The 14,757-nt window shown below is 47.7% G+C and overlaps 1 long non-coding RNA gene across 1 annotated transcript in view; it reads right to left on the bottom strand.

The window, feature by feature from the left end:
* Positions 1-14,757, bottom strand: part of LOC138845211 (uncharacterized) — a 268,220-nt gene that overhangs the window by 214,619 nt on the left and 38,844 nt on the right. The window contains exon 2 of the long non-coding RNA XR_011382080.1: positions 10,654-10,785. This is a non-coding gene — a long non-coding RNA (uncharacterized lncRNA). The remainder of the gene's footprint in view (positions 1-10,653; positions 10,786-14,757) is intronic.

Genomic DNA, 14,757 nt, shown 5'->3' with positions numbered 1-14,757 from the left:
CCATGCTTGGGCCAGCGCTGTGGCCTAGCAGGTGAAGCTGCTGCCTGCAGTGTCAGCATCCCTTCTAGGCACTGGTTCAAGTTCTGACTGCCCCACTTCCCATCCAGCTCCCTGCTAATGCGCCTGGGAAAGCAGCGGAAGATGCTTCAAGCTTCGGGCCCCTGCACCCACATGGGAGACTGGGAAGAAGCTTCTGGCTCCTGGCTTCAGAGGGCACAGATCCTGCCACTGTGGCCCTGTGGGGAGTGAACCAGCATATGGAAGATCTCTCTCTGCCTCTGCCTCTTTGTAACTTCACTTTTCAAGCAAATAAATAAATCTCTAAAAAAAATAATAAACAATGGTCTGCATGCAGTTGTGTCTGTGTGGTAACTACTGCAGAAAACCATACGTGCTTACGTAATGGTCCCAACCGTGTGCGTCTGTGCCGATCTGAACAGAGGGCATAACCTTTGAACAGTATATGACTGGGCAACGGGGTGCTGGTTAATGCATGGATTTCTGTGTTATTCAAATATTCTGCCCTGCATATGTGCTGTAACTATTATCAAAAATAAATGACAGGGGCGGACCTAGTAGTTAAGACAGACACAGCTATATTATGAACTCAATTCCCAAATGGCTGATGGTCCAGCTCCCCACCAGTGCACACCCCAGGAGGCAGCTGTGACGACTCAAGTCACTAGATTCCTGTTACCCACGTACAGCCCTGGGTCGAGCTCTCAGCCCCCACCTCTGGCCCCAGCCGAGCCGTGCCCATTGTGGGTTTTGGGGGGAACAAACCAGTAGGTAGGAGCTGCCTCTACCTTTGTCTCTCTGTCTCTGTAACAATATAATAGGTAAACTGTTTCAAAAGACATAAGTAAGATAAAATCATTGGGTGCTTTAAATCATAGTCCCATTGTCACCAGGGAAACCAAGGCTATGGGGCTTGACCTGAGGAGCAGCCCAGGCCCGCTCTCTGCCTGCGTTGTCTCCATGGCCCTGGGCACAGGGCACCGGACACCTCTGGACCTCTCTGGCTCTTTCCAGCTGGAGCTGATTCCTTGGGACTTTCCCCAGCCCAGGGCTTTTACCCTCTCCCTCCTCCATGCTCCAGTGATGGATGATGGGAAATTTTCAAAATCAAGACCATGAGATTCTTCACAGTGCTGTCAGAGCCCCAAAGGGTCGCCCTGTATCTAGCCTTGAATGGAAGATTCCAGAATATTTGCTCACCTCCCCCATGCTCCCAGAGAAGACGGAGCCTCGTCCAGCCTCAGTCAAGTCTTGGCCTGGATTCATCCTGAATTCTGCCCCCCTCTGGAAACTGTGGAATGGCAGGTTGAGAGATGGCCCCTCACGATGTCCACTCCCAGTGCCCCAGCCCTGTGACTGCGTGAGACGTCAAGAAGATACCGCAGCTGGCACAGCGTCTCAATAGGCTAATCCTCCACCTAGTGGCGCCGGCACACCGGGTTCTAGTCCCGGTCGGGGCACCAGATTCTGTCCCGGTTGCCCCTCTTCCAGGCCAGCTCTCTGCTGTGGCCCAAGAGTGCAGTGGAGGATGGCCCAAGTGCTTGGGCCCTGTACCCCATGGGAGACCAGGAGAAGCACCTGGCTCCTGGCTTCGGATCAGCGTGGTACGCCGGCCGCAGTGCGCCAGCCGCGGCGGCCATTGGAGGGTAAACCAACGGCAAAGGAAGACCTAGCTCTCTGTCTCTCTCTTTCTGTCCACTCTGCCTGTAAAAAAAAAAAAAAAAAAAAAAAAAAAAAAAAAAAAAAAAAAAAAGATACTGCAGGTTTGATCAAGGATCTTGGCGTGGGCGGATTACCCTGGCTGGATTTTGTAAGCACAGAGGTCCTCCTAAGAGACAGACAGATGTGAAATAGTGTCATGGAAGAGGAAGGGGATCACCACCACGCAGGCTGGACACCGCTCAGGAGGGAGCCGCCAGGAGCAGATTCCTGGGGGACCTCCAGAAGGAGCAGCCCTGCCAACCCCGGATTTCTCCATGGTCCCCAGAACTGGAAGACGGACAGTAATTTTGTGGGAATTTATTACAGCATTCCCAAAGACCCTTCCTTCCCTCCGACCACTGCCACCCCCTGGCCTAACGTGGCAGTGGTCGGAGTCTCACTGTGCTCTTACAAGCTCCAACGGCATGAATGCAGGGACCCTGGTGAAACACGGGTCGTTGAGGCTACACCGGCAGCAAACGCACCTGCAGGGATGGAGTCCATGGGGAACCAAGCAAGGACCACAGGCTCTGCATGCTTTTGCTTTCACTCAGCGCAGGGGCAGGGAGTTCAACGCGGATGCTCTATCATCTGTCTAAGGAAGTCCATGTAGTTGCCACTGCCCACAAGAAGTAGCAGTTAGTGGCCACCATCCTCCTGGTCAGAGGCAGCACACCAAAATCCAAGAGCCAGCTGTTCCAAGGGGGATCATGGGAGGTCAGAGGCTCGGGGCTCTAGTTCCAGGCTTGGCTGTCCCTGATGACCTGGCTGAGTGTCCTTTAAATAGACTGCCTGTCCAGTCTTTCATCACTGTGAACAGAATTAATTACGCCTTCTCTCCAGCGGTTGTACAAAATCAGTCCCTTTAAGCCTGAGCTAACTTTCACAGCATTTGTAACTAGCCAACGGTTTGAGCACAGCCTGATGTGTGGGGTTCAACCCCCTTGGAGCCAGATGAGAGCGGTAGCGTGGTTCACTTTTCCTGAAATGGGCCCATGTGGCACCCACCCTGGTGACGGAGCGAAGGCTGGAAACCAACACTGCTCTGGAAAAGACGGAACCTAAGTTACCAGGACTACATAAACTGGTCTCCCCAGAACACTCTGCTCCAAAGTTTGTGAAGTGTTGAGCTGGAAGACAATTACCTAAAGTGCAACCTAGTCGGAAACTCAACGTGTAAAACTGATAAATGTGGCCTCACTCAGATCAACATGGCGAGCAGATCTCAGTGCCCAGCCAGGCCCCCGTGGCCCTGCCCCAGGGAACTCTGGAAAACCTAGGCAGGACCCAGGGGAGCTCAGCCCAGAACCACTGTGCCGATGTGAGCTCAGGGCTGTTAGGGCCCCTTGCTCCCAGCGGCTCCAGAATGTTCTTAATGAAAACGGGACCTTTCACATGAGAACACAGAGGCCCAGAATTATCGTCTCATTGGGCAGATGCCAGGTGAGTACAGAGATGAGTTATGGAGCAGAAGGGAGCTATAAGGAGCCTATAAATCGGCTCCTTGTTTTACATCACCGGGTCACCTGACTCCCAGCCCTGTGTTGTTTATGTTAAACCCAAGACCCCCTCCCACCTTCTCCAGTGACTTCCTGCTCTCCTCTCTCACACCCCAACCAGTCCCTTTACAGCTTAACCCCTCCTGGCTTCTCATCCATTCTCCTTTCATAACCAGCTTCATACACTCATATATGCCCCCCGAATCTCTCCTACTCCTAAGTGTGCCTCCTGTGCCAGTTTTCTGCAATTACAGAGTACTGGTCTACCCACAGGCAACTCTGTTCAGTCACTGGGAACAGAGAAAGATAAAGAATCGTATAAAACAGCAGAACTTCTAAAATGCCAGGGTTGCACACAAAAGCGGCTTTAGTATGTGCAAGCTTCCACAGTTTCCGGGGTACATCCTGACATCTGTCACAGATTTTCTGGTTACACCCCCTGGTCCTGCCCTCCACCACCACCAAGGTCTGCCAGTGCCACAGGGCTCCGGCTCTGCAGCACAGCGACACGGACGCCGTGGAAAAGGTGGACAAAGGAGAACAGATCTCAGCCGTCAGAAGCAAGTGTGTGGGAAGTACACACAAACTGGCCAGAGAGCAAGCACGGCTCTCTTCTGAGCTTGCTGTAGCAAGGCAGGCAGCCACCTTTGCTTGCACGCGGGCAGGAACTCAGACAGGCAGAGCAGACGGGGCGCTCCACAGTGCAAGACAGGGAAGGCCCAGGTGTGCCCTGATTGGCGGCTGTTGGTGCAAGAAGCTGCAGGTGGGATAACCAGGGACAGGATCGGGAGTGGCATCCTTGACTTTGCCTGTTGGCCCCGAGTTGGAAGCAGGGGAAAACTAAAGCAGCTGCCTCTAAGCCTGGCCGCTGGGAGCTGACCCCTCCAGGCATTTTTGTTTAGCATCATTGGCTGGTTACTAGGATGTGATGGCTTGGATATGGAATACATGTCCCTCTGCCCCCTCCCACCCCATCCCCACCAAAGGTTCTTCCATCATCAATCACAGGTCTTTGCCTAAGCCTACACTTTGCTGTTTGGGCTTTCTTTCAGCCTCCGAAAGTAAACTTTGCAAAGTTTGCTTGCCTCTGGAATTTCATTCTAGTAACGAACACAGACTAATACAGAGAGACAGCAGGCGGACTTCCTGCACGTCTGATTTGTGCACAGTGGGCTGGTTTGCTGGGCTGATTCTGTGGACGCTGGTTGGCCCCCTGAGCAGATCTACGCAGATCATGGGTTAGAGCTGTTATTTATGGCCTGGCCATTGTCCACTTTCACATTCATCTTCTGGGCAAGTAAACCAAGCATTTACTGCCTACTCTGTCCACATCAGCCTCCTCAATGGGTTGAATGGTGACCCCCAGAATTATATGTCCACGTCCTAATGTCTGGAAGAATAGGTCATTTGGGGGTGTGCCCCTGAAAGACATTGGGGAACCCCAGTCTCTCTGCAGCTTCCTGTGTGGAGATATGAATATGACCTGCTGATCCTTAAAGGGCCTGGCCCTGTCAGCAGACTGTGGACTTCTGGCCTGCAGGACTGTGAGATAATAAACTGGGTCTTAATCTACCAAGCGTGTGGCCGTCAGCTGTGGCGATCTTGGGAGACTGACACAGGGGCACCTGTACCTGTGCACATTATAACTTTCTTGCTCACTGCCTGAGGGGAGAGACTTTGGGGAAAATGACGTGTTCTACACTTAGTTCAAATAACCAATGTATTTGGAAGAAAAAGGAAATATGAAAACATTAATGTATTTCAGGTTAACTTTTTTACTTTTTTTGTGATGTCATATGCTAATCTTGTTGACATAAAATCATTGTGATATCATATTTAATTTTGATATTGTAACAAACATTGTGATGTCACAAACCAGTATTTATGCCACACAATCCACCATTTTTGTTAAATATGTACCATTTTGATGCAACAATCATGACTCATTAAAATGGTGATACTTAAATATACACATTGTGCTATCATTTCTAATGATGTCATAAGCTACAATCACGTTGTAATTCACTTGATGTCATAACACCATTGCTGAATCAATCGTGATTTCCTGAACCACCATTATGAGTTGAGCTGTCATACAAATAATATTGAAGTCAAAAATCTAGTGCAGTGTCATAAAAATCTATTGCAACATCATGAAGCTACAACTGTTATATAATCAATTATGATATAAAATTTTTGTGATATAATCAATCAGGATGTGATAAAACACCATTGTCATATCATAAACCTAACATAGTAATGTACTCATTTATGAAACCACAAAACGTTGTGACATCACAACCCAACTGTGATGTCATAATCAATTTTAACAACTTGTGGTTTCATAAAGCAGTAATGTAATGACATAAAAACTTTGTGCTAACAGAAACCTACCATTTATATGTTACAATAAATTGTGAAGCCATCAAAACTTCTGGCTTCATACACATAACATTGTGATGTCATAATCAATTGTGACACCATATGCTAGCACTGTGATATCATAAACCACCATGGCAATGTCCCAATGAATAGTGATGTCATAAATCACCATTATGATTTAAATTGTGATCTCATAAAACCATTGTGATTTCATAAAGCAATATTTGATGCCATAAGCAAACCATTGTGATGTCATAATCCAACTGTTGTGATGTCATGATTAATTGTGAAGTTCTAAATCCATTGTGACATCAAACCTATTGTTCTGATATAATAAATTATAGCATCACAAAATTAATATAAAATGAGTAGTTATTTTGAAGGCATTACAAGCATAAATCTACTGTGATGTCATAATCAATTGTGATGTAGTAAGCACCCATGTGAGGTCAATATCAATTTTGTGATATGAGGTCAATATTAATATTATAATGTCATAAAAACCATTGTGATGTCATAAATCAACATTGGATGCTGTAACCCTACAATATTATATAGCACAAACATTGTGTTATCATAATCAACTGTGATTTCATAAACCTACCATTATAACATCACAATCAATTGTGATGTCATAAACCACTATTTCTGTAAAAACCTATTATTAAAACCATTGTGATGTTTTAAGCCTTCTGTTGTGATGTCAAAAATCAATGTTTATGATGTCATAAAGCAATTTACTTGCCATAAGTCTACCAAAGAGATTCATAAAACTACCATAGTGATAACATAATCCATCAGTGTGACATGATAATCAATTGTATTATTATGAACCACCATTATGATGTCATAAACCAACTACTGTGATAAGTAACCCCACAGACATTATTTTCATATTATATTGAATTCTGATGTCATAAAATAAATTTTGAAGTGATTACAGATGTGTTCTGCTGACCGGCGGAGACAGGTGGTGAGTGGTTCAGGATCTGCTTTCTGTGGTCTTTCTTTACTTCAGGACCTGGCAAGGAGGATGTCGGGACATGTTGGAAGCTGGGGAATGGTAGAGTTATAGACAGAGAGACAGACAGAGAGATTGGTCTTCCATCGGTTGGTTCACTCCCCAAATGGCCACTACAGCAGGTGCTTCTTCTTGGTCTCCCATGTGGGTGCAGGAGCCCAGGCACTTGGGCCATCCTCCACTGCCCTCCCAGGCTCAGCGGAGAGCTGGACTGGAGGAGCAGCAGCCTGGACTAGAACTCAGCGCCCATATCATCACCAGAGTTTTAATGTAAAATATTGGTTTATGACATCACAATGGATTTTATATCACTATTAATTATAATACAATGGTATTTTATGACAGCTCAATTGATTATGATGTCACAAGTTCAATTTATGATGTTATAATTGTTTGTGACTTCACAGTTGATTAGACATTAAAGGGTAGGTTTAGTATATCACAATGGTGGATTATTAAATATTCATTACAAATGTAATTTTACAAAATTACAATTAATTGTGAAATAACAATAGTAGCTTTATAACAGCATGATGGTTTTTATGTCATGAAATTTTGGGTTGTTACATCACAATGGTTTCTGTGACATCACAATTTATGATAACATCATAATAGTATTCTATGATATAACAATTGATAATAAAGTCACAATACTAAGTTTATGATCTCAAAGTGGTTTTAATGACCTCAGAATTGACTATATTATCACAATGAAAGATTTATTATATCAAAATGGTTTATCATGCCTGAGTTGATTATGACATGAGGTTTTTTTCAACAATCGCAATTGATTATAACAATGGTAACTTTATGATGTCATAACTTTTTTACTTCTCAATGAATTCATTAAAAGGCAGTGAGAGAGAGACAGATCTTCCATCTGCTGGTTCACTCCCCAAATGCCTACAACAGCCTGGGTTGCACCAAAAAAACACAGGAGCCAGGAACTCAATCCAGGTCTGCCACATGGGTAGAAAGACCCAAGAACTTAAGCTACCACCTGTGCCTTCCAGAGTGTACATCAGAGGAAGATGGAATTGGGAGCAGTGCGAGACTTGAACCCAGCACACGGATACGGGAGGGAAGCGAGACTTGAACCCAGCACACGGATATGGGATGGAAGCTCAAAGCAGCATTCTAATCACTGCACCAAATACCTGCCCCTCGGGGTAATTTTCCTGTAACACATCATGAAAATAAATATCTGGGTCTACTTTTTTTCTAGATATTTAGCCTTTTGAAGATAGAGACTTTCTTTGGTATGTGGTCTACAGTTCCTTGTGGGTCCACCTGGAGGTATGTCCTTAAATACGAACGGAGTCACAGATTAATAATTAATACAGTGGAACTTATTTATAGCACAGGTCTACTATGCAGACGCAGACAGGGCCATACATAGTCGGTTACCTGAGGAACTGCAGCCTCATTCAGCAGATCTCAGATGTTTGAAATGACCATCTGCCGACAGTCTCCCCGGCCCCGAAGTTTTTTCTCTTTTTCTCTTCCTTATCTCTTGCCACTGTTCTGCCCACTTCTGAGTTAGCCACCCTTGCATTTTAGAAACAAACAAAAATGTACGTGGCAAAACATATGTTGCACTGCTTTCCTAATTAAGGCCCCAAATTGTTAACTCTGGGTCCATTACCATTTTCCCCGATGCAGCGTTCTTGTCATGTTAATCCTTCGTCTGTGACTACCTGGGGTAGGGGTGGGTGTCTATGTTTTTAAACAGTAGAGCTTGGAGCTGTGATTAATATGCATAGCCAGTGCTCATGGAAATTCACAGCAGAGTATCCCCAGGTGTGGCATTCGGCTGTCACTGCGCCAAGCCCACAGAAGGCCACAGCAACCCAAAACACAGCCCCTGTGGCAGTGGGCACGATCACCTCCACGCAGCGGCAAACACGCTGGAGGCCAGTGTGGTGCAGGTGCACAGGGTGCACCTGTGTCAGCTCTGTTCCAGCCTGCCCGGCTCTATGGCGGGGATGGACTCCCGACAAGAAGCTGCCCTCCGACTTTCTGCAAAGCAACCAGCTCCCTGTGCTGGCCAGCTTCATCTCCCTTCTCTGCTCTCTGCTCAGAGCAGGGAGAAGAAACGGCTGAGTTCAAACAGGAGGGAAGGTGCTCTTTCTAGCGGACTTAGCTTTGTCGTAGTTCACAGAGAACTGATCGATTCACCTGGTCAGCCAGGAGTTTACACAGAAAGTGCCAACATCTCAAAATCAAATGTCAACATGTGTCACAAACCTTTAAAGTGTGCGTTCCCTGGAACTGCACTTCTAGATATTGATTCTCAGAAAATATCAGAAAAGGACAGAGGTCAAGGATACTCACCACAGCGGTGTTTACTATAGAAAAACCGAAACCCAAGCCCGGAGGCACTGTTGATGCCCAGCCACAGAAGATGACCAAAGACGGATGGCTTAGCTCTGTGGTGCAAAGTCAATGGGTCATTAAAACAGAGGCTCAAAGAACTTGCTTACGCACCTAGGAAATGTTCATGGCCCATCTAAGTGGAGTCTGTTTTAGTTTCCAGTGGCTGCTGTAACAAATCACCACCAATTTAGCACCTTAAAAATCACACAAATTGGGGCTGGTGCTGTGGTGTAGCAGTTAAAGCCATTGCCTGCAGTGCCGGCATCCCACATGGGCACCAGTTCAAGTTCCGGCTGCTTCACTTCCGATCCAGCTCTCTGCTGTGGCCTGGGAAAGCAGCAGCAGATGGCCCAAGTGCTTGGACCCCTGCACCCATGTGGGAGACCCAGAGGAAGCTCCTGGCTCCTGGCTTTGGAATGGTGCAACTCTGGCCATTGTAGCCACCTGGGAAATGAGCCAGTGGATGGAAGACCTCTCTCTCTCTCTCTCTCTCTCTCTCTTTCTCTATTCCTCCCTCCCTCTCTCCTCCCTCCTGTGGGGAGCAATCCGGACTGGACTGAGTTACTGGAATTAAGACTTATTCTATGCATCTGCTCTCCCACAATATGGCGCTGGGAGAGAAGTAAACAGCTTCCGCACAGCTGCCTCCAGTTCAACTAATAAACTGTAGGACTTGCTCCTGATTGGAGAGCAGTGTACTCGGCGTGTGGGCAGCCGAGTTGGGATTGGCGGAGGAGGACTATAAAGGAGGAGAGAGACGGCATGCACCAGGAACATCTATGGGGAACATCTAAGGGGAACATCTAAGGGAACGCCTGTGCAGCCCCCAGAGAGCCGGCCGGCGGTGTGCCGCTCCCCTGCGGAAGTGGGGAAAGCGGCCAGGGGGAACCGCCCTTCCACGGAGGTGGAAGGGATAGTAGCCAACCCGGGAAGAACCAGCAGCAAACCCGGGGAGGGCCGAGCAGATGAAAGAACAGCGCAGGGTCCTGTGTCGTTCCTCCACGAAGAGGGGGAGCGACACCTCCCTCCCTTCCTCTCTGCCTCTGCCTTTCAAATAAATACATATTTTTTAAAAATCCCATGAATTTATTGCCTTGCTGTCCTGGAGGTCAAAACTTCAATGGGCCTCTCTGGGTTGGTGTCAGGACTGGGTTCCTCCCGGAGGCTCAGGGAGAAGCTACTCCCTTGCATTTTCCAGTATTAACAGGCCACCTGCATTCCTTGGCTTCTGGCCCCTTCTTCCACCCACAAAGCCAGGAGCATGGCGCGGCCCAGCCTCCCTCCGACGGTGATCTCTGCTCCATGCTCTCCCCCTCTTACGAGGACCCATCGATTCTGCAGGGACACCTGATCAGTCCAGGCTAACCTCCTCATCTCAAGTTCCTTCACTTAATCAACTGGCAAAGTCACATTAGCCGTGTGATGTGTGACAATCACGAAGTCCAGAGGTGAGCACGCGGACATCTTCGGGAGCCTGTTATTCTGCCTGCTGTGAAAGCTCAAATCACAGACTAATAGGCATATGTAAGTGGATTCCATTTTCCTGGTCATGTCTGCCGAAAGGCATTCCTAGCACTGAGAAAACACCACGGGCGTTGGGAGCTCTGTGGCAGAACTGGGGAAAAGACAAGACAACTACACCACATCGGTTCTTACAACTCGCAGGTCAGAGAGAGACCTTGGTCCATCCGCAGCTGCAGTAACAAACTCCCCGAGACTGGATTTCTTTCTCGTACTCCTGGAGGGAAGTTCCAAGACTGAGGGGACCGCGGCCGGCAGGGCTGTCGTCTGCACAGTCACATGGTAGAAAGCAGAAGGGAAACAGGTGAAAGCAATGGAGGGGTCAAGTTCACGTTGGTAACAAGCCCCCCCCCCACGAAGGAACGCACTCCCACAACACCAGCACTCACACCTCGCAACCTACTCACTTCTTCCAGGTCCCACCCATCAACACTGCTGCATCAGAAATGAAGTTTCCAAAGCACATTCAAACCAGAGCCAGCCCCTCCTGACTGTCTCTTCTTCCTGCACTTGGCACCCCTTTCCTTCCAGAATGATTGCAGAATAACTTGGGTATACCTAAGGGGAGAAGGGCACACTGAAGAAGAAATGAGATGGCTAACATACACTCACACAGTGACACAGCGCCTGCCCCTGGGGAGCTCACAGCCAAGTAGTGGAGACAGATTGCAAATAACCACACAGAGAATTATTCCATCACAATGGCGCATCAAAGAAAAAGGACCAGGCATTGTGTGAGCTGAGGCCAAGGACACCTAACACAGACTCCAGGATCAAGAAGACTGATCATGAATCAGTGTTACTGATCTCGTAGCACTGGAAATAGGACCACTACAGTGTCTAGCAGTGCCACTCCTGAGCACGTACCGAAAGGAAGGAAAATCCACGTGCCAGTTATCTGCACTCCTGTGTTTATCACACACAGTTCCCAGCAGCCAAGATACGGCATCCACACCAAGATGCCCACTGCAAGGTGAATTGGTAAAGGAAGTGCCGTGTATATATACAGAATGGGAGACTCTTCACCCACTAAAAATGAGATTCCGTCATTGACTGCAACATGGATGGAACTGGAGGAAGCGCAATTATTTCATTCCGTCATCTATAAGTAAAAGCTGAGCAGCTGACCCCATGGAAGTGGAGAGTGGAGCAATGGTTCCCAGAGTGGGGAAGGAGGAGTCATTATTCATGTTCTAGCGCACAGAAAGATAACTGGTTGACAACAGCTAAAAGACAGGATGTGGAATGTTCCCAGCACAAAGCAATGATAAATGCTTGAGCTGGCGGATTGCTAGTCCTCTGACTTGATCACTGCATATTGTATACATGTATCAAGATACCACAGTGTAGCCCAGACATCTGTACAACTTCCACATGTTCACTAGAAAGATAAAGAAGGGCTGTGCCGGGCATCTCCAGGCACTGAGAGGGCTGAGGCATGCGCAGGTGTTGGTAGCAGAGCTGGGGTTGGGGGTGGTGTCCAAGCCAGGAAATGTGTCTGAAGCCAGAGTTGGTAACCCTCTGTCCAAGGAACAGAATGTGGGGGTCGCATGGAGCCCAGAGGTCAAGGAGGTGGAGGAGGAGGAGGAAGAGGAAGAGGAAGAGGAGGGGTCCTGTGAGTCAGAGAGAGGGGTCTGTGATTTTCTGATGAGCAGCAGGGAGCGGCTGAACGATTAAGCAGGGAGAACCACACGATCAATGTTATGTTTTAGAGACAACTCCACCATGGTGGAGGGAACTGGGGGAGGTGAGTTTGCTTGCTGTTTATGTCCACGTGACATACAGCTGTGCCATTCACCCAGATGCTGGTGCAGAGACCGAGATGGCCCTGCAACAGGAAGGGGACATGTGTGATGCCAGATTTTTCTGCCTGAGCAACCAGGTGTTGCTTTGAACTGGTAAACAACAGGGAGCATCCAATTCGGGGACACGGTGGGAACCATCAGAGTAGAGAACGAATTTGGTTTCACAAATACAAGTGTAGTTTTGATGTCAATGTCCCTTTCTCCTGAAAAACTCTTGGTATCTCTCAGCGAATAGGCTCTTTTAGTAACCAAACTATATTTCCAGATTTCCTTCATTATAAAAGAATGCTTTTTTTTTAAATCAGGCCAAAAGCCTTTGGGTCCAAACATCAGACCCCTGCAGCTTAAGGAGTGATGTTAATTAAGCACTTCTCTAAAGCTTATATCCACCATAACTCGTAGCATGACGATTGTAATAAACACTGGTACACTCTTCTCTCTGGACAAAGCACTATTTGGAAACTGAATTCTGCAGGTCCCTCTGGGATGATTAGCATCCGCCAACCCACTCCATGTGCTGCATTTAACCTTGATTGAACAATGGGAAACACTTGGGGACAATGAGGCCTCTGCAAATGTCAACAGCCAAAGGACTTTTACCCTAGGTCCCTCCTGCAACGTGGCAAGTTTCCCTACTCCGCAGTTCCTAATTCACGGACATGGAGCTAATCTATAACCATGCTCCAGCCGAAACATTGAATACTGCTTGCTGTAACCAGGGAAGGATGGAGCATACTGAAATTGTTACTAACCGATTTTCATAATCAAAAAGGAGTGTTCACTATTGGCCAAACTATTAGTCATGGGATTAGAATCCATCCTCTTTGAATAGCCTAATCCTCTTAAAAATAGCTCAGAGTAATCAGGTTAGCTTCACAGCAAATTCTGGTAAACCCATCACTCTTATGTAGGAATTTCAGAACAGGAGAGATCAAACGGTTTTTAAAATCCTTGATGCTGATGAAACACTGGGCAAAATACATGTCTTACAAAGCACTTATGTAATTGATTTAAGCCAAAATATCCTAATAAAGATACACTTGCCATCACAAATGGATTGTACTACAAAGCCTTCCACCCTGGAAACAAAAAAATCTCAGCGCTTGTTTTCTGAACTGGCAACATAGTAACAAGACAGCCACAATAAATGGCTGAGGCAAAGGTCTCACCAAGCACCCTGCCTCCTAGAAATTTTTTCAAGACAGCAAGATACCCCAACCTTTTTTTTAAAGGGAAGCCCTTTGGGGGCAATGATACTCAAATATGCGATGACCTGGTAGCTGATTGTTCCGTGACGTTCTAGCAAAAAGAGCACCGTCTCCTCTCCCAGGAGGATAACGCCGATTCAACAAGCAAAACAGCTCAAGTTTCTGAAAGCATCCAGTCTGCTTTGAGGAACTCCCATCAAAAGCACTCACAGCTCCAGACACCCGAGTCTGTCTTCCACTTGCTGTGTTAACTAAGCCACAACCCTGCCTTCCTGCAGCTCCCGGAAATGCTTAAGCATCAAGAATGGAATCACAGCTGTGCTCCAGGTATTCGTCCCCTCAGCTCATCTCTCTGTGTCATACAGGACCTTACTCTGTTATCAAATATATCCTCTGTCCAATATGGACTCATAGAACTGAAAGAATCAAAATACTTTTATATATGTCTATCTGAATGCCAGTTACTGACAAAAATGTTGAAAAGGTCACAGATTCTAGGGCAATATCTTTTGTCAAGTTGAAGTTGAGGGGCAGGCAGCAGGCCTAGCGAGAGTCAGTCAGTACCCTCACATGCCGTGTCAGAGTGCCTGCATTCGAGTTCCGACTCTAACTCCCAAATTCCAGCTTCCTAACAAAGCAGAACCCAGCCGGCAGCATGGATGGCATGAGTGAGCGGGCTCCTGTCACCATGTAAGAAACTTGGATTGTGTTCCCGGCTCCCAGCCCTGGCCTGACCCAGCCCCGCCACTGCAGGCATATGGAGAGTGAACCAGTGTGTGTGTGGAGGGGTGAGTTCCTCCCTTCCTTTCCACTCCCCTCACTCTCTCTCTCTGTATATGTATGCACGTGTGTGTGTCAGCCTGCCTGTCTCTCTGTCTCTGAAAAGCAGCTGGGGTCCACGCTGACATGGGCCAGCACTGTCACTCCCTGGGTGGCACTTCCCAGTCAGTGCCCTTGCACCCAGCCCTTTTTCTAAAGGCTCGCCTGAGGCTGACCGCACGTGCAGGGCAGGTCTCAGGAGTGCCCACAGGACCCCTGCGCTCGGGTGGGCTGCAAGTTTCAGAGCCTGAATTGACAAATGAGCAGCGAGCAATCCCCTGACTCCTCCCCAGAGAAAGCAAGCTTCCACGACCATCTCCTCCTTGCCAGGAGACGCCACTACCAGCTAGCGGATTCCAGGTGCCTCTCTCTTCTGCCAGCACTGGTGGATGGCTAGCGTGGCCCGC

The sequence above is a fragment of the Oryctolagus cuniculus genome, chromosome 14, assembly GCF_964237555.1.
Source record: "Oryctolagus cuniculus chromosome 14, mOryCun1.1, whole genome shotgun sequence".
Lineage (NCBI taxonomy): Eukaryota > Metazoa > Chordata > Mammalia > Lagomorpha > Leporidae > Oryctolagus > Oryctolagus cuniculus.
The sequence above is the reverse complement of the archived record's forward strand: the minus strand, read 5'-3'. Positions and strand labels throughout refer to the sequence as shown.